Source organism: Siphateles boraxobius, unplaced genomic scaffold (assembly GCF_051911475.1).
Source record: "Siphateles boraxobius isolate OS27281-9 unplaced genomic scaffold, OSU_SipBor_1 130, whole genome shotgun sequence".
NCBI lineage: Eukaryota > Metazoa > Chordata > Actinopteri > Cypriniformes > Leuciscidae > Siphateles > Siphateles boraxobius.
In genome coordinates this window covers 7,285,486-7,310,517 of record NW_027508734.1, presented here as the reverse complement: position 1 = coordinate 7,310,517, position 25,032 = coordinate 7,285,486, and the positions used below count along the sequence as shown (strand labels likewise).

At 39.5% G+C, this 25,032-nt stretch overlaps 1 protein-coding gene across 2 annotated transcripts in view; it reads left to right on the top strand.

Annotated features, from left to right (window-relative positions):
• kdm6ba (lysine (K)-specific demethylase 6B, a) overlaps window positions 1-25,032 on the top strand; it is a 103,237-nt gene that overhangs the window by 35,291 nt on the left and 42,914 nt on the right. The window contains exon 1 of one of the 2 annotated variants that reach the window (XM_077227521.1): window positions 15,852-16,628. The exons of the other annotated variant lie outside the window; for it this stretch is intronic. The gene's annotated coding sequence lies outside the window, so the exon portion shown is untranslated. Of the gene's footprint in view, window positions 1-15,851; window positions 16,629-25,032 lie in introns of those variants that run through there. 2 annotated transcript variants of the gene reach the window in all.

Genomic DNA, 25,032 nt, shown 5'->3' with positions numbered 1-25,032 from the left:
AAGTGCAGCTTTTTTTCCTCGACACAGGCGACGTGAGGCGACAACACAGCCGGCTTTCATCAGCACTAGTTCTTTGGCGTCGGTCCCTACACTAAAATGAGACACCCTACAGTATCGTGCACTTTACGACCTTCCCCAGCTCCACCTGGATAGATCTAATACAGGTAACTTCATACATGCTATTGTGCAGCAGCAGTATGTCTTACATGCTCACAGCAATGTGCCGTGTGTGTATTGGCAGACCGGCAATAACAGCAATAATAAAAAGCAGTAGCAATAACAGCAGCGTAGAAGCTGAATTCTGCCAAGACCAAATACATTTACATTGTAATATCCATTGCCATGCTAAACTCTTCTGAGAGTTGTCATAATATAAATACTTTTAAGGCCCACTGAAGTGCCTTGGAACACACAGCTTTGTGTGATGCGTTGACGTAATTTCCACTGAAACATTGAATGGCTCCTCCCACTTTTCAAATAGCCTATAACGTTTACTTTATCTCACAGACTGCAATTCGTACTTGACGTTTGAGCAACCGAACACACATCTCCAACCCATATTGCTTCATGACGTGTCAACGGTAGCTTTGGCCTGGTGTTATTTATAGCATAGAGGGCGGGACGCTTTAAATTCTAGAGAGCATTTGATTGGACGGAAGATGTGATGAGAAGATGATGTCCACGGTGATGTCATATAAATCCGTGGTCCATTTTAACGGGAGTGAGAGACTGTACGTTTTGAATGCTTATATCTGCTAAATGGGAATTTTTAATATTGTTTTGCAACACACCAGCTTATTCATAACCTTAAGGCTAACATATTCATACTAAAAGCTAAAAAAATACATATATATCAAGATTGTTCAATATATTGAATATCATCAATGGCTAAAAATATCAAGATGAGTTTTCTTAACTCTGTTACCCAGTCGGAATGCATGCTATTGTATCGCGGCAGTGCTGCAGGGCGCAAGCGTGTCTGCCTAGCGTGGCCTGGCGATCCCCGATTTAGCCGGGGGTTTTCCTGCGCGCACGGCCCCTGCGTGTAGCCTGGCATCGGGCCAGATCTGCTGCCTCGAGTCCCCCGAGGTCTGAAAGGACAAAGCTGGTCTCCATCCAGCTCTCTTAACCCCCAAACGCTGGCTCTCACTCTGATATCATTTCACTTTGATGGCCTGCTCTATCTCCGGCTCGCACAACCCTCCGCACGCGCTCGGTTTCGCTCCAACTGCAGCTGTGTGGCAGTGTGTGTCTCTCGCGCTGTGTGTGGCCCACATCAAACTCTTAAGTATTTTGGTTAATGAATTCTTTGCCCTCACTGTATGCCCATCTGAGCGGTACCAGCATCTAAGCTCTAGTACCGCCCGAGCACCACCCACAGCGAGAGAGAGAGAGAGAGAGGGAGTCTGGGAGCTCAGGGTGGCTCTGGTCATGTGTGGTCTTCCATAGTGTTTGAATTAGTTTCTTCTCACTCAGATGGATCATTACCTATAATTAGTCCAAACCACAGAAACACACATGTATACGCATTTATACAAAAAGACGTTTTTATCGAGACCCGTCACAAGAAATGCACCTTAAAATTATTCTCAGTTTATATGTATATACGCATTTGTGCCAAACTATTTGAAACATTTCAGCAGTTTACATTCCCCTTTCTTTCTTTCTTTTTTTTTTTTTTTTTTACTATTTACAGCACTGTTCAAAAGTTTGAGGAGATTTTTTTTAAAGAATGTAATATTTTTATTCAGCATGAATGCAGTGAATTTAGGGACTATAACAACATTCATTATGGCAATAAAGGCTGTTTATATTAATTTATATTAAAAGTTTATATTAAACTTTATATTAATCAAAAAATGTATCATGGTCTCCATAAGCAGCTTCTAAAGTTACTTGAGTAGCAAATCATCATATTAAAATGATTTCTGAGGATTATGACACTGAAGACTGGAGTAATGATGCTGAAAATACAGCTTTGCCTTACAGGAAGTAAAAATACTTTTAAAAATATATTCATAAATATATATTTTTTTAAATTGTAATAATATTTCAGAATAGTACGCTTTTGATGAGCAGCAGAGACTTATTTCAAAAACATTGCAATATCTTACGACCCCAAACGTTTGAATGGTAGTGTAAATTTAGACTCTTTCTGTCATCAGTTAGTATCACTGTTACTGTAATATCAGTGTTTACATGCACAACAAAATTCTCTAAGCTATCAAATATCAGCTCATTATAAAAACCTGACAATGCAAGAAATCCTCATTTATGTTATAAGTCGTCACACTGAATAAGCAAGCAGAACTGTGGTAAAGGTGTTTACATGCATAACGAAATCGGGGCAGTAACATGACCTTACACGTCTGAGTGAGTGTGAAGTGTGTGTGTGTGTGTGTGTGTGTGTGTGTGTGTGTGTGTGTGTGTGTGTGTGTGTGTGTGTGTGTGTGTGTGTGTGTGTGTGTGTGTGTGTGTGTGTGTGTGTGTGTGTGTGTGTCTGTCTGCGTACAAAAACTTTAAGACACCCTGAACCCTCATGACCTCTGCGTCCAGACGTTCTCCCTTCCCCCACGGCAGTGAAACCCCCCATCCGCACTCAACACATCACCACATAACTACACACACACACACACACACACACAGATTCCTGCAGTCATCCCTCCTCCCTCATTCAACATGTATTTAGAAAACACTCATGCTTTATCTGCGTGTATGAACTTTTATGAACGTGTTTTGAAATAAAGCAGTAAGCCGTACATTACAGTAGTTTTGCCAAAAATAAAAAGGAATAGGGTTGTCACAATACCAATATTTCAGTAGTTAATACAAATTTCACAATATTTGTTTTACTGCAGCAAAAACTAATATGTTTTTAAACACATTCCTTTATGTCAAATCATATAAACAATGGTATCTAGCTTAGGGCTTGATATTGACACAAATTTTACAATTCGATTTGACTTCAATTCACAAGCTTGCAATTCGATTCAATTCCAATTTCGAAGTACATGGAAAATACTCTCAAGGGAAAAAAAAATCTCTCAACTTATGCTGTAAACTTTAGAGGGAACCCCCGTTTGGTACATTACTATAATATAAGAGGTTAAAATTAATTGACTTGTATTATATAGGCTACGTACATTACAATTACTTTTAAATGACATAATCATGTTTCTACTTGTTTTGAAATATAAACATTTAAATAGTGGCTGTCATAAAACATGATGAATTTAGTCAAACTTGCATTAAATATTGTAGAACATTAAGAATACAATGAATATGCAATATAGAGCATATATTTAGCAAAATTCTCCTCTCTAGAGTTATTTTTCTAAAGATTCTTATGATTTACGAATCGATTAATATCGAGAAATCCATATTTTTAACCCAGTCCTAATCTTGCTTTGAAGTATGTTAATTAATATAGATTAAGTTTTACCATAGATTTAATCCAGCATAAGTTTTTAAGTAAGTTATTTGATGAATATGTTGAGACCAGTGAGTCGTTTTCTCTCTTTTTTCCTCATTCAAGGCAAACCAACTGTTTTAATGCCTTGACAAGACGAGCATTTTCACCATGAAGTGCATTTGACTAATCACACCTGCACCATTCACTACGTTATACTCTACAGTATACTTCATTACTTTTAACAAATGCCATTTCTATAAAGCATGGCGCTACCAAGGTCATGGGTTTCAATACATGCAATACTTGCAGTGTCAGTCACTTTGGATAAAAGCATCTGCATAAATGTAAATGTAATCATCATCTTTCTGTTTGTTAGATTCACTCTTATAAATGGTGCTGCACTTCTGGATCTTTTTGCGGAACATCTGAAACACGTGAAATCTTTGTGTGAAAATGTGAACGTGCACTTGGAAAATGCTGCATGGTGCTTTATTAAGTGTTAAAGTGAGTCATGATGTAAATGCTATTGTAATGAATCCGTCCTACTGGATATTCATTAAGTTTTGCCCTTTTTGTGTTCCACAGAAGAAAGAGAAACATTCGGGTTTGGAACGACTTAAGGGTTAAGTAAATTTCATTCATTTTCATTTTTTGGATGAACTATCTTTTTCAGTAGGGTTTGTACACTGTTTGAGTGACTGAAATCAAATGACACGGAGGGAATTTGAAGGTTAAGGTAAAAGCCAGAGAAAGAGAAACTTTCAAAACTTCAGAGCCTGTCTGTCTCTCTCACACTCTCGCTGGAGTCAGACAGGAGCGGGACGGGACGGGGTGGAGATCAGACAGGCCGACGCCCCCTCAGCTATAGATGCCCACAGTGGGAGGGACACATACGTCTGTGGGCTGAGACAGAGACACCACAGTGTTTTTCAGTAGTTTGATGGATGTGGCCTGAAGTGACTCAGTCTCTGGTCAGTGTTTTTGTGGTTGTGTGTCTCTTCCGCTCTATTTTTACATTTTTTGGCAGGTCTTTGAACCCAAAAGGTGACTCGCTGTTTTTCTATGGTCCTGTGTGTGTGCAGTGAAGACAGAAGTGAGGGAGTTGAACACACATTTGTAAACAGCAGCCATAAATATGCATCCGTGCACACAAAAACTCCCTGAATCCGTAAGGAAAGTCTCCGAGACTCGCGTGCCGAGGCGTATACAGACCAGCTGCATGTGCTTTGTGTTTGTGTATTTGACCCCTTTTTTCCCCTTCTCTCTTTCCCCTGTCCCTCATTCTCTTTGGACATGAACATCCCAACACACACACACACACACACACACACACACACACAGAGAGATTGCACATTCAGAGCATTTCACATACTAACTCTTTTGTATGTGAGCTAAGAGAATCCAGATGCACGTGCCTGTTCACCTCTCTCTCTCTCTCTCTCTCTCTCTCTCTCTCTCTCTCTCTCTGTGTGTGTGTGTGTGTGAGAGCAGTCTGTAGCTGACTCAGCTGATAGTGAGCACTTAATAGGGTCTGTAGATCAGATCCGACAGCAGTTTATTAGGTCTTTCTGGGCTCACATTCAGGCGTTGTTTTCAGGAGCAAGACTCTGAGCGCTAAACAGTGTGCTTACCGTGTCATGGACCTATCATAGAGCAAAACATGCTGTTATTTATTATTGTAATGTTTATTAACGAACCTACTTAAATCCTCTGTTTAAAGCTGGTATTCTGCAAAAGTGAACTGATCACAATTCAGTGCTAACTAAGCATAGGTGTAAAAAGGGTTAAAAACATAATATGTGCCTTATTGACATGCATTAACATCATCTGATACAGTAAATTACTGTATATAGTCATGAAATCAGAAACCGTCCTGTTTGAATACCTTGACCATTAGTCACATTGTGGATGCATGTTAGTAGTAAGAGGTAAACAGCAATGTGTCTCCGTTTACCACTTGTGACCGGATTACATGAGACGGATGTTAATACCAGGTGTAAACAGGGCCAAGGTCACACACACATACTGTACAAGCAATAAATGTGTGTGTGAATCTGTCAAAGTCTATTAATAGTCACGTACACATAGTGCATGGTAAAGACAGGGAAAGGGTACTCATGACAAATTGTTAAATGTGAAAGCAATAATTTCATCTTTTTTTTGTATGTTTATGTGTGTCTGTGTTTGTGTACTACTTTACCATATTTTAGAGACACATTTGTACCCAGAAAAGCACCTTTAGGGGTTTCCTTATTTGTATAAAAAAGGTAAAAAATAAAGTTTTTTTATTATTATTGTAAAAATGCAGAAGGTTTTATGGTAGGGTTAAGGTTAGAGAGTGGGTTAGGGTTCGGTTATAACAAAGCAATGATCACTATGCTGTGTGTGTGTGTGTGTGTGTGTGTGTGTGTGTGTGTGTGTGTGTGTGTGTGTGTGTGTGTGTGTGTGTGTGTGTGTGTGTGTGTGTGTGTGTGTGTGTGTGTGTGTGTGTGTGTGTGGTCCTGGTAAACCCTTCATTATGGGGACAATACAAAAGATGGCAATATCCGCAATCCTTGTCCTTGTGAGGATTTTTTTTCCAGTCCCTTTCAGGAAAACAGCTGATAAATCTACTAAGTGATCTTTTCTGAAAATGTAAAATTGCAGGGCGTTTTCTGTGATAGATGTTTAGGCTTAGGGGATCAATATCTACAGTGTAAAAATCATTATGTATATATAGAACGTCCCCATAAAACATGAAAACCCAACGTGTGTTTATTTTATTGTGTATTTAAAGAACACACTCACACCTGTTTGCATGTGAACTTTAAGTATTTACACATTTTACATTCTCATAGCTCTCACATTCACACACACACACACACACACATTCTCTATCCTACACACACAGTTTTCAACTAACTCTGCAAGCTGTGGCTCAGAGCCAGAGGGTAAAGGTGAAAGATCATATGGGAGAGTTGACCACATAAAAAAGCCATGCTACTGCAGGGTCGAAAAGGTCACCTTCATAAAGGTCAAAGTTCATCCTGCCCTGTCATGCTTCAGCATGTGTCCTAAACAGGTGTCCTAGCAACCGAACTGAAGTGTTTGCTGAGTAAACACACATCCGGGTGCACGAGCCCGAGCTCAACCACACACACACACACACACACTCTTTGATGTTCGGGATCCCGGTGGGTCAAGATGTGGTGGAAATATGGAGCAGATTTTTAAAGGACTTTTTTCCCCCCCTTTCCTGCTTTTCCGTCTATGTGAGGTCAGAATAAATCTGCGTCTGATCTTTGCCAAAGCAAAACAAGGATCCGTGGGGACGCAGGCACATATGTGCTTGAATGCTTTATTTGATCTGAGCAGTGTTGTATATAGATGAACACCCTTACTGATGATTTATTCAGTTGGGACTGTACATTTATCTTAGATCTGGTTTGTGCATTTACTAATGGCAATATTAATTTCCACCCTGTTTTGGGTTGCGTTTTTATTCAGTTTGCTAGCTATAAACATATGCATACATGCATTGCATTATGATTTGCACATTTTGGAGTACACTAACGTTTGAAATCAAGCTTGAGTCTTAACATGATCATTAGGTGGGTGTTTAACCAGGGGTCTCAAACTACCAGCCCACATGTGTCGGTTTATCCAGAAATTCAACCCGCAAATTCATTTAATTTCTTTGGTTGGACTTTTACTGTAATCCTATAATTCTCAGGATTGTCAAACAGTAGTCTAATATGTGATAATATAAATATAATTATTTAACTGGTCCCTAATGGAGAACTCCACATGGCTGGTGGCCAGCAGGTAACTCGAGTTTGAGACCCCTGGGTTAAACTGTGTGAAAGTCTTAAAGTCTGGTTTTAAGTTCCCCTACATTTGTGTTTGCACATCTGGTTAAGTAGGTGTGTAAATGCCTTTTGACGTGTGTGGATTTGTGAGTTGTCGTCATGGTTTCTGCTGGTCTGCTGAAGTTCCTGCTGATGTTTATTCCTGAGCCTGTTTATTTATCTTACACGCCACGTGAACTAGACAGTGAATGTGATCACGTTTGAGTGTGTGTATACAAGCTATATGATGCCTCTTGCTACTTACAGTTTGTGTTCATGCCTGTGTAACCAGCATTACTAAAAATATCCCTTCAACCCGCTCACCTCCCCCTGCTGGATACCCCCCCCCCCCCCACACACACACACTCCGCTGTGGATCGCTCCCCCATCATGCAATGAACACTACAAACTCCCTGCACAACCAAAAGAGGGATATTCCCAATCAGCCTGTTTTGCTCTCCAAAGTGCAAATAAGGTGAAAAATAGTTTTTGTCATATTTTCCACATAGCAAAAGTTTTCCTTTGCAACACTTGCTAATATATGCATGTATGCGTTTCTGTGTGCAACCGTAGTGCATACTTAGGTGTGCATTCAAAGTCGTCTCCCAGACTGTGTTTTGATAAACTGCTGGGTTGTTTTGTTTGGGTTTGTCCATATTTTACCCAAAATTTGGTTAAAACCACCCAACATTTTTTAGAGTGTATAAGGTATATTTCCATGCATGTGATTTTTTTCCCCGTATGCGAGTGTGTGTTTGGCCAGCTGTGTGGAGGCACATTCTTCAAGCTTGGAAAACAGAGCAGGCGAATTCCAAATTCCTATTCTCCCTCTGAACATGTCCGGGGCTAAACTGCAAACCCAACAAAACTCACGTGGCTGTCTGTTTTTCTGTTCTATCCATCTGTTTCTCGTAAGAACAGAAGTTAGTAGACTGAGTTTTGACTTGAGAAGTAGCAGATTTGGTTCTTCTCTGCATTGTTTTAATACTACAATCTTGGGATTTTTCGTACTATGATGTCATAATAGCATGATGCCAGCCCCGCCCCCTTTTTACTCCCACTGGTGTAAACAGGAAGCACTTTGGCTAAGTTTTAATCAACTTAGGTGTTGTAAAGTTTATTGTAGCTATGTGTGCGCTCAGTTTTTTCTGTCATTTGGCCAAAATCTCATGTTATTAAAGATGAAATGCTTCGCACAGGCTATTTAAGGCAGTATTGGCTATGACTCGACGACAAATACAGACTTCTCCAATGCTCAAATACATAAAACATTAGCCATTATTTAGTGCTTCTTGAGCGTAAAGAAAACCCTGTTCTTATTTAAAGAACCAGTTATTTATTTACCATTGCATTGCAAACAAGCAGAGACGCTCTAAACGGCGTTGGCACTTCATTCACCATATAGGTGGGCGGAGTTATGAGGTTTGACTGACAGTTTGATTATCCAACGGAGTTACGATGTTTAGTTACATGCTCTTTTTAATACTGTTCATTGGTTAGATATTTGCAAAACCCAGACAGATGTAAAGGGTGGCCAACAGTAATGATTTATGAAAAAAAGACGAAATATGGAGGTACAAGGTTTACGTCTGACTTTTCGAACTGTAGTTTAAAAAGAGATTTGATCACACACACCACATTTGGAGATAGAGAAACATTTTTCAAAGAAAGCAATCATTTGATCTAAATACAAATCACTGAACATGCAGTGACAAGTTATGTAGATAATCAGAGACAATCTCCTCGATAAAATATGATCACAGGAGATGCATGACAGAGATCTGTCTCAATTGACCATTTGTGAACTGATCCACCTGACATAGATGTTAACAGATATATTTTTGTAGTCATGTGTTGAAGCTGTGTGTATGTTCATCAGGGCTGGCTGACTGTGGCAAACTAGCACATTGAATAGCACTTAACCTTAACCTCACATTCACAGTAGGAATGTGTGTGTCACTCTGTGTCTGTGTGCATTTTGTTGTCACGCATTAATAGATTATTGATGCACTCTTGTGATGGTTGACAGTCAGATGGAGGTGGAAATGGACCTATAATTTCATGCTGATGCCAGACAGACAACACAAATACTAATTTATATCCTGAGAGGAAACGATTTCTCATGGAGAGAGAAAATTAGACAAAAGCAAGAATGGATAGAAGGAAGTGATAATATAGTTTGCTTCATAACACCCTTCTCATACCATCTCTCTCTCTCTCTCTCTCTCTCTCTCTCTCTCTCTCTCTCTCTCTGTCTCACCCTAGTCCTCATTTTGAACAGATGGGTTGAGGTATCAGTTTTTAATGAAAAAGGGAGTGTGAGAGTCACGTGACCGTCTCTCACACACATACTGGCATTTCAGTTTTTTGTAGAGCTCACATATAGTCACCGAGTTTTGAATAAGATAGATGGTTCAATTTTCTGCAAAGTAATTATTATTATTTGTGTATTATTGAATATTGTAATTATTGCGTTAACTTTTGTCTTTCAGAGCAATAATACTGAGATTTTATATGCAGATGTATTAGTTCCGACTTTACAAAATCTGACTTGAAGGATTTCAGTCAAAATAAAGTATTTACATGACATTTTTAAAAGGCCAATTATTTCTTTACGCCGCCTTCACACTGGCAGTTGAAATCAGCTCCGTAATACGCAATACGCCCCCAGCGGACGTCGTACTACACCGCTGAAAAGCGTTGGAAGCGAGTAGCTAGAACAAAAATGGCGGAGAGATTAGAAAGGTTGATTTAGTCAGTGTCAGAATGTACAATTCTGTATGATCTCTCTGATGAGGGTTATAGAGACATAAATAGAATTATACATACAAGAATTATACAATTATATTATTGCATAATTTTAATTATAGCCAACATTTTAATTGTATTAACTGCCCTAATAACGTTAGAAAATCATGAAAATAAAAAAATGACATGATAATTTATCGTTTAAATTTTATTAAAAGTTAAGAATTCAGGTTTGTTTATCAGTACCATTATAGCAACGCTAACTTCTATTAAAAAAACTAATATTTTTTACACAGCGGGGTTAGTTGTAGCACAGTGTTACAACTAAGCCGCCAAGTGTACAATGATAATCAAATGAAAACGGGAGCCACACAACGTGTCAGGTTTGAGTATTTATTTATATATTTAACTTTGTTGGACTTTCACAAACAATGTTGGAATTTTTTTTTTTTTTTTACTATGCATTGATCACTTGTTTAGCCTGTTTTTAACGCAATAAACCATTAAAATTTTATTTTAAGCTCGTTTTTATTATTTTTACTGTTATTATTATTAATAATAATAATTTTACATGCAGCTGCCACACATAAATGTAATTCAATTGCAATTACAATATTTGATTTGATCAATATTTATTTATTTATTGCAAAACTGTGCAGCCCTTTCCTATATCTCTATCCATGATATTGATCCATAACAGAATGATGATTGGATTAGGGATGGATGTATGGATATCTATCTATACAGATGAACAAACAATATCAAACTATACAGATACAATAGTACTGAATGATGTGTGTTTCACACAAGTGTTACAACTAACCCCTCTGTCTGTTACAATTAACCCCGCATATGGGGTAAGTTGTAACATTTAGACTTCTGTCACTTTCAGTTCAACTGTACGAAAATGGTAGGTCCTAGAAAAAAACTTTAAGTGTTCATTTGTAGCAGAGATGTGTATGTTGTTTGTGTAAAAAGAAAGATGAATCTAACTTAATAATTTTTTTAATAATTGAGCCAAAACCAAAATGTGTTAGGTTGTGCTCCGCTCTCCCCTAGAATAATCAAATATCACAATTTAATATGTCAGGTAAATGTATCATTACAATTCCATAATCAATTCAAAGGTAATCAATGCAAAACATCAAATTCTCTAGAACAAAGAGGAAAATACCCGCCAAGAAATCGAGAGGCAGAGAGACTCGGCTCTCGACCTCACGGGCTGATCTGGATACAGAAAAAGAGCCCGAGCTCTCGCTACGTTTCATTATATACCCAGACCTCATTTCACAGTGGAATTTTACCTGTAAGTCACCATTTGCTAGCAGTGGAAAATTAGCATTCAGTCAAATGGTCAGAAGGTGTTAACTCAAAGACACACCCTCCAGTGTGGAAGATATTTCTAAACTTCCTAAGAACTTTATTACCTTTTGGTTTACTTCTTTGGGAATGAGACATTTGTACCAGTCGCACCGAGACATTTCAAATAATACCAAACATGTCTAAAACTCGATGATAATCATTCACATTAAACCATTTAGATTCTTGTGTGATTTTGGGAGATCTCTGCCAGGATGAAGAATGGGGGAGAGAAATGTAGATTAGGATGAGGGAGGTGAGACCTTCGTCTCAATAGTGCATGAGGGGGAGTTGAAATGTTAATTTCCTTTGTTTTCTCAGAGAGTTGCCCTCTCTTAAAGTCCTTCAAGTTTTTCCAGTCTTACAATATGATATGACGATAGTTACATTTATCAAATGAAATGGTGAAATACTGGTGAAGAGCAGCTCTGGAGATACAGTTCACGTGTTCATGTCCACATATAGTGTGACGGCAGACGCTGGAAACACTTTGTGTGCTTCAGTATGTGTCTAGTAGACGAAACTGCACCATTTCAGATTTCAATAGCAGTCTTTTTGTGCTTTAATATTCACAAACACTCTAGACCATATCGTGATTGATTACTTGAACAGCCCTGCTTTTGATTTCTTCATCCATAATTTGCCAAATTCTATGACATTCCTCGTTATACTGTAAATTCAATTTTCATGTCTCTGTTCGCGTTTTACAAGTCTCAGAAATCATAGTGTATTAGTGTCCGACTGTTGTTGCTAATCAGCTCATAATGATTCTAATGGGTTAACAGTGTTCATAAGAATTGATTGACAGTTTTCTTAAAGGAAGTCAACTTCATTTAAAGCTATGTAAAAAGACTGAAATGGTGCATTGTGGGATGCATTGTTAGGAATGTGCTGATTGGTAATTGCACACAGCTGTAGCTCATTAGATGTTAATTGCCAATTAATCAGCATCTCCTTGTTGTGTATTTTAAATGAAGAAGAGGAATGAGAAGTTGGAAATGTAAAAAAGAGGAAACGATTTGTTCTGTGAGCCTGATTCTCATTTTCCTTTCCTCCTATCACAGTTTCCTTTCTCTCTGTCAACACTTGCTTTCTCCGCTCCCTCTCTAACATCTCTATGAAGAAAAGAAAGTACAGGAGAAAGAAGGTGCAATTTGTCATGTTTGTTTGTTGGGAAGTTCACGTTTTATCAGTACCTTTTTTTATTATACTTTTAAGTTAGTTAATTCATGCACACAATGCCCAGATCAGTTGTAGTTTAAATCGTGTGAATATGTATGATGATGAGCTACAATCACTTCATATAGAACTGTCAGTCTGACTTCACAAAAATCAGACTAGTACATTTTCATTCAGACTTAAAGGGTTAATTCACCCAAAAATGAAAATTGTTTTATTAATTACTGACCCTCATGTCGTTTCAAACCCGTAAGACTTTTGTTCATCTTCGAAGCACAAATGAAGATCTTTTTGATGAAATCTGAGTTTTCTGTCCCTCCATTGACAGCTACTCAACTACCACTTTGACGCTTCAAAAAGTTCATAAAGAGTTTATAAAACTAATCCAAATGAATTGATCGGTTTAGTCCAAAGAGACTTGATCGCTTTATATGATGAACAGATTGAATTTAGACTTTTATTCACATATAAACATTCATCAACTCACACATTAGTTGTGGTAAAGAAAATAAAAAAAGTGGTAGTTGCATAGCTGTCAATGGAGGCACAGAAATACACGAGAGTGAGTAATTAATGAAAGAATTTTCATTTTGAGTGAACTATCCCTTTTAGGGTTTTACATGGCATTTTAAAAAAGATGATTTACTTGCAAAGAGGTTGTTAATTAAGGAAAGAGTGGTGCAAACTAAATTAGATCTGACATGCTGACGCATGTTATTTGTCATTTGTGTAACAAATCGTTTTTTTCCCCCTTACATAACTCTACAAAAGGACTTTGATAACACCAGCATTCCCTGACATACATTTACACACTCTCTCTTCTCTTTTGTCTATTGGCCGAGAGTCAAATATTTCACTTCTCGTTGGCGGCCACATTTGTCCAGTAATAAATCAATACAATGGAAATGATGTAATGCTTAGGCCAACGGCACTGAGGACGATAGTATATGTGGCTTTATTTGGCTTCTGAATTATCTCTCTCTCCCTCCCTTCCTTTCTCAGGACGATTTTTAGAATAACTTTCATCTTTATTGGATCATGGGAATGGAATTCATGAAAGAAAGCTAAAAATAGCTTGGAACAGCATCATTGTATCAGGAGACAGCTTTGTGTGTGTGTGTGTGTGTGTGTGTGTGTGTGTGTGTGTGTGTGTGTGTGTGTGTGTGTGTGTGTGTGTGTGTGTGTGTGTGTGTGTGTGTGTGTGTGTGTGTGTGTTTCTACTTTATTGCTGAACAATGTAAGCATGGGTTCTTTGCACGAAGTTAGCAGGTTTTCCATCCAGCCTGCTTTTTTGGGTCTCGCAGTGGAACGTTTTCTCACACGCTTCACGTGGATATCCTCTGCTGTCCCCTTTCAAGGGTGTGAGTGTGTGTGCTTGAGGCTGATTCGAAGTGACAAAAAGAAAAAAGTTACAGCACAAAACAGCTGTTTCTTTATTCTTTCTCCCACGCATTGATGCACAAATACAAATCTCAGACATTCACACACATTTCACTTGTGATGTGTGCATTCAAACAAGATCATACATAAACACCCCTAGCTTTTTGTTTTCAGCTGAATTTAGTCATCCAACCACAGAAATTCTGATCTATATTGAATTTATCAAATTAGCACTAAATTGATCATTTCTGACATTCTCACTGACCAGCAGCTAGGTTTTTTATTGGTTGATGCCTTTATATCGAAAGCGCGTCATAGGCAATATAATGCAGATGTACACCACCATTAAAAGTTTGGGGTCAGTAAGTAGCACAATTGTTTTCAATATTGGTAATAATAATAAATGTTTCTTGGAACATTAGCATATTAGTATGATTTCTGAAGGATCATGTGACAATGCAGACTGGAGTAATGATGCTGAAAATTCAGCACAGAAGCACTAATTTAATAACGTACCCGACCCGACCTGGTTGACTTAAAGACCGCGACCCGAACTACACCCGCATTAAATCTACTACATCAGGTAGACAAAAATGATTTATTTTCTCATATAACACAAGCAATCAATCCAACAGTAGGCATTCTTGATGCATTTTATAGACACGCAGCCCAACATGGTAATAATTGACAGAAAAAAAAGATGAGAACGTGCATCCGTCATGTAAACAATACACAACTTTTGCCTACATCATGTCAACAATCTGCCCATGCATGCTATTTTAAACAAATGTGCATGAATCATACCTTAGGCTATGCAGATGCTTAGAGGTCCCCATAAATTAAAGGAACACCAAATGTGAGCCTTTATAATATTGGGAATATTTAATCAGATTTACTCAGATATTAAGAGTGCATTAAGGTTTTGTCTTCTGAAACTCTTCAGTGTGTACGTGGCTGTTGGTCCTCTTAGCAGCAGAAAAATAAAACTTTTATTCAAATAGCGAATAGATTATTATAGAGAAAGCGAGCAAAGAGAGACCCTTTATAATGACTGACGCTGTCAATCACTTCAGTTTCACCACGATTGGCTACGATGCTCAACGCTGCAAATTGGAAACTTTTGACGTTCTTCAGACTTAAGATTGTGAACACGAATAAGCTTGTTCTGAAGCAGCTTGAAAGCAGCTGCCTATCAGTGAGTACCGAATTATTCCAGCCGTTACATCAAATATTAGTGGTATTTGATGCAGGACAACAGCGACTACTACAGCAAGTTTGCGCCACTAATCGGTCTAATGAAAGAAATAACTGCCAGATATTGCTAATTTGACTGAATGACCCACTGGCCTCTTTGATATGTAGTCCATTCAGCTACTGTTTGACTTTTCCTGCATTTTCTATATGGTTTTTGACAGAAATGTTGAGTATGTTTACTTAGGGCCAGATTTACTAACAGCTTGCGCCAGCCCAAAATCTCTTTTCCCATTTAAAAAACTACTGTCAGGATTTACTAAAGATATGCAGTTGAAAAAAAATTGGTGCCTGACCTTATCGCATATGCATTTGTTGAGTTTCCCTTTCAGACGCAAAATTGATGGGAGGAGAATATTTAAATGAATCGTGCAAGATGATTTACTAAGGTTTGTGCTAGTCATTTTACTGGTATTTGTCCCATTTAACGGCCAACAAAAGCATGTCTTAAACCAGACAGTAGTTTGCACTGCTCTTGTTAGATCGCGTTGGTCATTATTGAGATGATCTGCTTCATCTGTGTTTTTTAATTTGCTGTCAGTAGATCACGTGCAGAACTTTCTTTTCCCCATCAGTGTTTTTTTTTTAATTGCACTCTAACGCTAATTTGCCCTGTTTAGTAAATCTGGCCCATAGTGGTTAGCTAAAATATTTGATTAACAAACATGCATATAAGTGTATAACTTTTCGTATGATGGGAATCTACAGAAATCTGTTCCACATTCTGGTGCTGATTTATGATGCATTCGGAATCTGAGTTCACAGAAATATTGGAAGGGAATGAGAGAATGAAATATAGTAAATGGATCCCTTCCGCTTTCCTATCCCTCTATCTGACACACAGGGAGGGAGGGAGGGAGGGATGGTGAGAACGAGGCTAAGAGAGAGAGAGAGAGGTAACAGGGGACGGGGGGAGGGGCTGTTTAGAGAGAGAGATGTGAAAAAAACTAAGAGAGGCAGGCTGGCCTATAGCGGGGGTTGGGCTTAAGCGCTGTGTGTGTGTGTGTGTGTGTGTGAGAGAGAGAGACCAGCTCCTTTCCTCTCTTTGTTTGACTACTGAGTGGAAAAAAAGCAAAGAGAAAGAGTGTGTGTGACTGAGAGAGAGAGAGAGAGAGAGAGAGAGAGAGAGAGAGAGAGAGGGGAGAAGGACTGAGGGAGGAAAGCATAGAGAAGGAAAACGAGGGAGACACACTCTTTTTTTTTTTCTTTGGCTAAAAAAAGAAGGAATTCTGTTTAGTTTGGAGCTGGAATTCTCTATCCTCTTCACTGTCAGCTTTTGCATGGTGTGTTTTTGTTTGCAAGCCCTGCTGCCGGTGTGTGTGTGCGTGCATGTGTGTGTGAGGGGGGCAGGTAGTCAAGCCTGCAGCTGGTTAAAGGGAAAATAAGAGTCGAGCTTTTACCGAATAGACCGAACGAGCAGCTCTCAGTGTGGGATTACCTCAGAGACACTGGGAATAACGTTGGGAAACACGGTAAGACATGCAGCTTCCTCTATCCAGTTTCTTTGTGCTTCCAGCAGGGCATTTAAACTGAACTCGTGAAAGTATCCGGGCTGTGTTTGGACAGCTCAGCAGAATAAAAACACACGCTAGAGAAAGTTGCCCTGCTTTTTCCAGTCGGATTGCTGCACAAAGGAAGCTTGTTGTATGTACTAAGTCCGGCTCGCTCTGTTTATGTTCTGCTTGTCTCACACACACACACACACTCTCTACTGCAAAAAAAAGATAAAACAGAAATGCCTGTTCTATTTCCAGTGTCTCCTTCCCACACATCCATATGGAAAAGCAGGGTGTATAGCTGATTGTTCCGGACATGATTTCTGTTCTGTTAGTGACTCTTTGTTGAGTTTGTGTGATTGTTTGCCAGGTGTGTGTTGTCTGTTATGGTCTTGGGAAGTGGTGGTTGATTATGGATTATGTGTTAGTTGAGAACTAGAGTAAAACCCCAGCGGCGTGAGTGTGTGAACCACCGCTTCCTCCTGGCTGTGTGTCCGTCTCACACAACCCACATCCATTACCGGCATCCTGGAGTGTTTCGATCAATCAAGAGTCATTGTGCGTGTGTGTGTGTGTGTGTTGCTGGGTGTGTATCTGCTGGCTCCGCCCCTCATTAAAGCTCTCCACTAAGATAAAGAAACACAAAACATTGCCGGAAGAGCACACTTCATCATTGTCATCAGGAGATCTGTAAAACAATCTCACGTCTTCATCTGTCAGTATTCGGTTTCTCCATTCCTCAATGGTTCTCCACCGGAAGAACATCCTCTCTCTCTCTTTCTCATTCTCTCTATCTCATGCAAATTGTGACTGTCTGCCCTGAAACGCATTTGGCGTAGCGGTGCCGGTGCCTGTTTTCATCAGCGCGTGTGTGTCGCCCTAGGATCGCTTTTGCTTTTAGCCTACACGAATGTTTGAGTTCCACTAGCTGCTGTTTAAGCCGAGCACAATACAACTCTGTTAGCGTTAGTGGTGTGAGGACTGTTATTACCCACAATGCCATGGTGATTAGCAGCGTGCTAATCTATTCATTAGCTGCTAATCTAATTGTCAGCACTGGTAATGACTGGGCTGTTCATGTATTTCTGAAGTAGTTTTAAACAGTCGTTCATGTCAAAACACTGTTGTCAGTCCTGGCTAACTTGACGTTTGCCATCGCTGTTATAAAAACAAGGCAAAAAAAATTTCTGAAAGTTTTTGCAATGTTTCCAATATCATTTTGTTTAGAGTAGTAAAGTAAGGAATTGCTATGGTATTTTGGCTGAAACCATGCTCTCATATTTGGTACCCGGATGAAAAACCAGCCTAAAGATGGTTTGGTGGTCTTATCTGGTTTAAGTGGGTTTCCTAGTCTAGCCAATTTAGCTTAGACTTCCCAGTCTGACCAGCTGAAGTGTCCAAAACAGCTCTAAAACCAGACTGGGAGACCATCAAATCATCTCAGACTGATTTAGGTCGGGGGTTTTTTTCTCTCCAGATTTATGTCCTGATCATGTTGGCTTTGACTCAGTCTCTATTATAAGCTCTCTCTTTATCACTCCCTGTGATGGGCGTTTGTTCTTCTGCAGATGTGGTGTGTGTGTGTGTGTGTGTGTGTGTGTGTGTGTGTGTGTGTGTGTGTGTGTGTGTGTGTGTGTGTGTGTGTGTGTGTGTGTGTGTGTGTGTGTGTGTGTGTGTGTGTGTGTGTGTGTGTGTGTGTGTGTGTTGAACCCACCCCCCCAGGACAGGCCTGGCTGAACGGGGGATTGTGCATTCATTGGAATGGAGAGAGAGAGAGAGAAGGGAGGTAGGAATGATTGAGTGGGCTGCCTGGAGAAGAAAAGGAGAGGGGGATGGGGGAGGGGAAATGTTGCTTGGCTGGTGTTTTGCTCTTTGGTTGAAGGAGGAGAGGGGGAGGTGGTTAAGGTATAGACACCCAGCTGGTTAGTTTGGAAAAAGAGATGCACAAGCATCATGGGATTGGAAGATGTACAGAATTCTGAGATTAAGTGTGAGAGAGAGAGAGAGAGCGTGCACAAACACCATGTGATAGGAACTATTGCTTAAATTCGTATAAACTCTGACATGCATAGAATTAACCTGGTTATAGTACTAGTCAGTGCATTGGAACTTCATAAAATAACCTTATAAAGCTATCTATCGTTCCGTCAATCTATCTATCTATCCATTCATCCATCCATCCAATCTATAGTTCTATCTCTAGAATATAATCCAGTCTAAAATTTGACTCTACTGTTATGTGTTCTTAATTATACTTTAGCAGTATAAATAATTTTTTGTCATTGCAGTTGCTGCTTCTGTGAATCATGTTAGGATGGAAGTGTTGACCGTGCAAGTGGCTTGTTAGTGAGATCATTTTTGATTTGTTTTGTTTGGTAAATTTTGTTGAAGTCACAGAGATGGGAGGATAGTTGTGAAGAGAATATCTGTCTCCCCTTCTGACTCTGTTTTCTCAGAGTCAGGCATGTTTTCTCTCACACACACACTCTCTCATAAATTCCTTATTATCAATAGCGTGCAACTTGATCACTCCAAACACACTTGTGTTTCTACGCCTCCTTTGTCTCGCTTGAGTCCCCTGGGAATGAGGTGGCACTGACATGCACATGCATACACTCTCATGAGTAAACAACCAAAGATGCTTTTCCTGGAATATAGAGTTTATTTATATTTAACAGCATCTTTGCTCTCTAGCATCAATGCTAAAGGTTTTTTTTTCCTTTTCTTTTTATTCGAAACAAATGTGAAGCTGGGATCCAGGCAGATTTATTCTATATTATCATTCAGTGTGCATGGGGTGTTTATAAGGGACTTAACACCAAAAACACACGTAAATGATATAGCTAAACACAAACAAATTGAGTGACATGAAGTTTAACCCATGTTATGGTCTCGAAATCACAATGCACTGCATTGTAAATCTAAGAAAACATACCTCAAAACTTCCACACTCAATTTCATCTATATTTAATATGCACGAGGAGCAGGATTTTGGGTTTAGTCATTTCCTTCTCGTCTTTTTGTGCTTGAACGGACACACGCACTCAAAATTGTCAAAATGCCCATGTCGGCAAGTATTCTCTTAAAAACAGTCGCTCATGTCTTAAGTTGAAATATACGAAATTAAACGGATGTGTATCATTATATTGCATCCGTGCATTAGGTCTTAAAGTGACAACAGCCTAATAAATCTGCTGAGTCAGTAACGTAAATCAAACAACAGAATACACAGAGAAAAATACTTTTGTAGTTTTAACAAAGACTAATTATATTTGATTTACACAGACAGTGTTGTTTTACATTTGATTTTTCAATTTCTCTACCTGAATACTTTGAGACTTACCTGAAAAACAAGATATCACAAAGTCGTGCAGCCCTATTTTGGAACATCAAACACCGGTTTCGGTGGAAACCATGTGCGCAATTAAATAATCAAACACCCCAAAATGTAGCTCTCTGCAAAGTGCATTATGGGGTATGACCCTTCTGTGACCCCTGGGAGTGATCGATGGGCGTTTCGCATTACTTAAATGGAGTCATGTGACTGAGCGATAGAGTTACACCATCAATGGGTGAAATGGCACCCGGCCAATCGATGGCCGAGATCATAGTGATATGGAGAGAGAGAAAAGGTCATCTCAGGGTCAAAAGTGTGTATTTGAGCTTGCTTTCTGTCCCCATTTCTTCATTGTTCTGTCATCACACTTTTTTCCTCTCTGTTCTCTCTCTTTTTCTATCCTCTTAAATTTAAAAAGGATTAAGTGTGCGCCATCCTTCTAACCCAGTTCTCCAGTGAGCTTTGACCTCTTGTGTAAGGTGTGTACGCTTGTGAGAGGGATTTTAACTGTACTCTGACCTGTTGTGTAAGGTCTGTACTCTAAGGGTGTGTGTGTGTGTGTGTGTGTGTGTGTGTGTGTGTGTGTGTGTGTGTGTGTGTGTGTGTGTGTGTGTGTGTGTGTGTGTGTGTGTGTGTGTGTGTGTGTGTGAGAGGAGTGCGATAAGAACTGGAGCCGTTCAGGCTGCACAACAGTGAGATTCTCTGCAGGTCTGTACGAGATTTAGTGCCTTTCTCTGGACTGTGATTTGTGTGTAAGTGTGTTTGCTCTGCCTCTCCTGCATTTCACACTCCAGCAACCCGATCCATTTCCTCTAGATGAGGTAGCCTGTATAGACGACCCCCGTGTGTTTCTTGTTGCAGTCAAAGCCATTGTTGATGTTGTAATTGATTTCTAACTGCTCTTGTTTCTGTAGTGTGACACGTCTGGAGCGCTAATTCAACTGGTTTAAAGGGTGTGTGTTTATGAATGAGTATTGGTTTTTGTAGATGAAGTTGAGTTTGTCTTTCTGTCACATAATAAATTGTCCCTTCACCTGCATGAAAAGTTTTAGGCCAGAAACTTTACACACATGCACAAACACGCAAGCATTTGACTAACACGTTTCCAACACGGTGCCTCATTGAAATTTCCTTCTGTGCTCAAATACTTGTGTAGCTTGTTTCAGGCCTAAACACTGGGGATTTTTTAATTTAGTTTACTAAACTCCTGTGCTGCATCCTAAATCAAATACTATGTAAAAACAGTTTGCCAAAAGAGTAGTATGTCCGAAAACATACTATTCGAAAAACAGTAGGCAAAAAGTACCTGAATGGTCTACTACTTCCAGCTAGATCCTGGAGTGTGTATTCGATAGACACTTTACTATATCATGAGGCCACAGGAAAGGATTTATGAATGGCATTTGGGGTATCACGATTTATTGTAACAATTAAAATGCCTTTGAATAGAGATCGTAGTATCGTGCTACACATTTTATCAGTTGCAGTTCTGGCCCCCCTTCCCAAAATACTGTAACACAACGTACATTCACATCACATGTTTAGCAATGCAGCGGTAGGTGACGCTCACTTGATATTGCAGTTCTTTGCTATTACGAGTTTTATTATTTGCATACGTTTTTAAAGCCTTGCCAAACTTTTTAGTTGCACGCTATTCTGACAAAAGCTATTCTGAGTGTGAATCGCACGCATACCAAAAGCCTGTCACACTGCGAGTACTAAACTAAGTTCTCTTTTGTGTCTTACTGTTTAAACTATCAAATACACAAAAGGTTTGCATAAACACAGTTAGTTAAGTCTTATTATGTGAATGCAAACATTTTATTCGTGTATGCACTGTAGCCGGTATTAGATCCGTGCATGTGGTCTTAAAGTGACAGCAGCCTAATAAACCTGCTGCTATGTCATTAATGTTAATCTAACAACAAAATACATAGAGAAAATCACTTACTGCACTTGACCGAATCACTTCAGTAGCTTTAATTAAAATCAATGCATGTTTAATTGATACAGTGAAGTCTATGTAGTGTTTTATTTTAACATTTATTCAATATCTCTTGAATGCTACTGTTAAATAACCTACTTTGGCCAAAACGGCCTGTCACTCTTTTTTCATTTGTTACCTTGTAAGGGTACAAATTACCTTGTAAGGGTCACATTAAAAGAGGTTAAGAAAAATTAAACACACATGGATGAATCGTTCACAATAGGATCGATAACATATATTTGCACATTTTCATTGCATGCCAACTTAAAACGGATTGGCTTGCTGCTTCCAAGACTATCTACTCATTCCCACTATTTTGACCAAATAATAATTGGCAAATAACTGGCCATCATTTGCTGTTAAGCCCTGATAAGTGCCTGAATACACCCCATGATTTGGAAACAGGGCTCTGTATTATGGCATAAGCTGATGTTGTAATGTGATTCTTTGTTCTAAGATCACAATAATACTAATCTGTTTATAGAGACACTTAGAGAAGCTCTTAGCTGTAAGATGGCATCATGAATAAGAAAGAGAGAGAGAGAGAGAGAAGAGAGGCGGGTTTTGGGAGTTTAGATGCTGAAAACTGAATCTTTCTGTGTGTGTTTGTGTGTGTGTGTGAGGTGGCGTGGACGTGTTACCATCTTCAGTGCGGCAGGTGCGAGATACGAGGAGTGTGTAGAGCTGATCCCATTTGTTTTTAGCAGCAGTATCACAGGCCACTGTGGACGTTGCTTTCATTGAATGTTTATGTGGAGCCATTTGCTTGCAGCTATAGTGGCCTCCCCTGCTGTGTATGTATGTATGTAAGTGTGTGTGTGTGAGCATTCGTGTGCTCTGGTTGAGAATAAATAGAACAGCAGTGTGATTTCACACCCCTCCTCCTTTCCTCCCATCCCCCTCCTCTCTCTCTCTCTCTCTCTCTCTCTCTCTCTCTCTCTCTCTCTCTCTCTCTCTCTCACTCTCTCTCACTCTCTCTCTCTCTCACTCTCTCTATCTTCAGCATCAGTGCATCTGTGTCATGTCACAGGGTTCTGCCGTCCCAAAGTAACCCACCTCCCCCTCCCTTACACTAAACGCTTTTTCTCTCGCTCTCTATACATCCTCATCTCTCCTTATATATTTGCACTAACTGGATTTACACACACACACCTCTTTGATATGACGACATCTGTCAAACGTGCATATGTAAAATATATTTAGTTTGTCTTTTGCTGTGTGTTTGTCATCAGCCCTGAACGCTGATCTCACGCATGCACACACATGCATCACATATTTCTGTGTATATATGTACATGTGCGGAAGATGAGAGGGAGCACAAAAGGCTTTGTGTGTGTGTGTGTGTGTGTGTGTGTGTGTGTGTGTGTGTGTGTGTGTGTGTGTGTGTGTGTGTGTGTGTGTGTGTGTGTGTGTGTGTGTGTGTGTGTGTGTGTGTGTGTGTGTGTGTGTGTGTGTGTGTGTGCGCGCGTGCGTGTGTGTGCAGCCTCAGCCTCTTCCCCCAGGGGGAGATGGACAGGTGTGGAACAGATTGAGTTCTGCCTCATCAATACTGTACACACACACACACACACACACACGAAAACACCTGCACGCTCACAATCAGTAATATACACCAACTAAACACAAAGCATGCAAGCCAATTAATGTGCACATACATAAACAAAAAACATGCATTTGCACGTTGTATTTGCTGTTTTTGTTAAAATCATAATTTTTGCAATTCTAAACATTTAGTTCCAGTCCTCAAAATTGATTGGCTGATCAGTGAGCATCTCAAGAGTGCTGCTATTGACTCATTTATTCAACTGATTTGTTTAAAGCATAGACAGTATAAGAAGTGGACAGAGTCATCTCATTGGAACTCAGTTGAGACGGTTGACACCCATTTTTAGCGATTTTTTAGCACTTCCGTTCCTGACGCGCAGACTCAAACCGACTCAAACTAAGCTTGATGACGTGAGCAACCTGTCTGACAGACGTAAATCTTCTAGTAGCTGTGCGTGAAAATTGCCAACGTTAATCACATCATATGTATTCACTTGCCACATACCGAATTATTTCCAATTCCCCAAAAACGTTGTTGAAATATTTTGTCCCGTTGCTTTTATGGACTCATTATCTATGGGCTTCTCCCTTGACGGGACGTCCCCCCCATTGCCTGCGAGCTTCTCCTCCTGTCTATACGGTAATGTCTCTATTGTGCGACAAAAAATCGTTAGCCTGTTTTTAACAAGAACGGCTTCTACGGGGCCATAACGTAAGATACAAAGTAATGGAGCCTTTTATACATTGTCGTGTTTATTTAGAAATATATAATGGACAAATGAAGTCTTTGGACGCCTCAGATGTAAAGTTATTCGCTGTCAAAGTGACGCCAAAATGAATGGGAGTCAATGGAATGCTAACAGCAGGTGATGGTCTGCTACAATGGCGGCACCCGCGAGGCTTCAGCTTCCGGCTGATGGATTACCCCCTTGGTTTAAAGTAACACCAGGTAACTTTTGCTCTCGGGGTCCCCCTACAGTTGGGAAACAGTATTGTCCTCTACTACTCTCGTAAACTCTTTCATCGTGCACGTGCATTTGTTGACAACCATTATAGCCCTGAACACTGTAGGAGAAGGTCACATGCAGGTGTTCTGCTTGCGTCACGTGTGAAATGTCTTCATCCCAGGTACAGTGGCATATATTTCAGCATGTCATATGATTATAATTTCATGGGTTTTATTTTTTTTCTAACGACAAATGATCGCGATGATCACGTTTACAAGCCAGCGTAATTATAGTAGCCTAGTCTATTGGTTACCGTTTTACTGAATCTATATGATACTTCAATCATTCTTTGAGTTGTAGATAATAACCATATATCGTCAATATTATAATATCAAGCTACCATAAATGAATCTGCAAATTTTACAAATCGATTTGCATTATAGCTTGAGGCAAGAAAAATAAACAAATATCACAGATATGTTAGGTATCCTAAAATATGATTTTGTACATCTTATATATTTACTTGCAAGAATGTAGCCCCTACCAAACTTGTACACGTCGCCT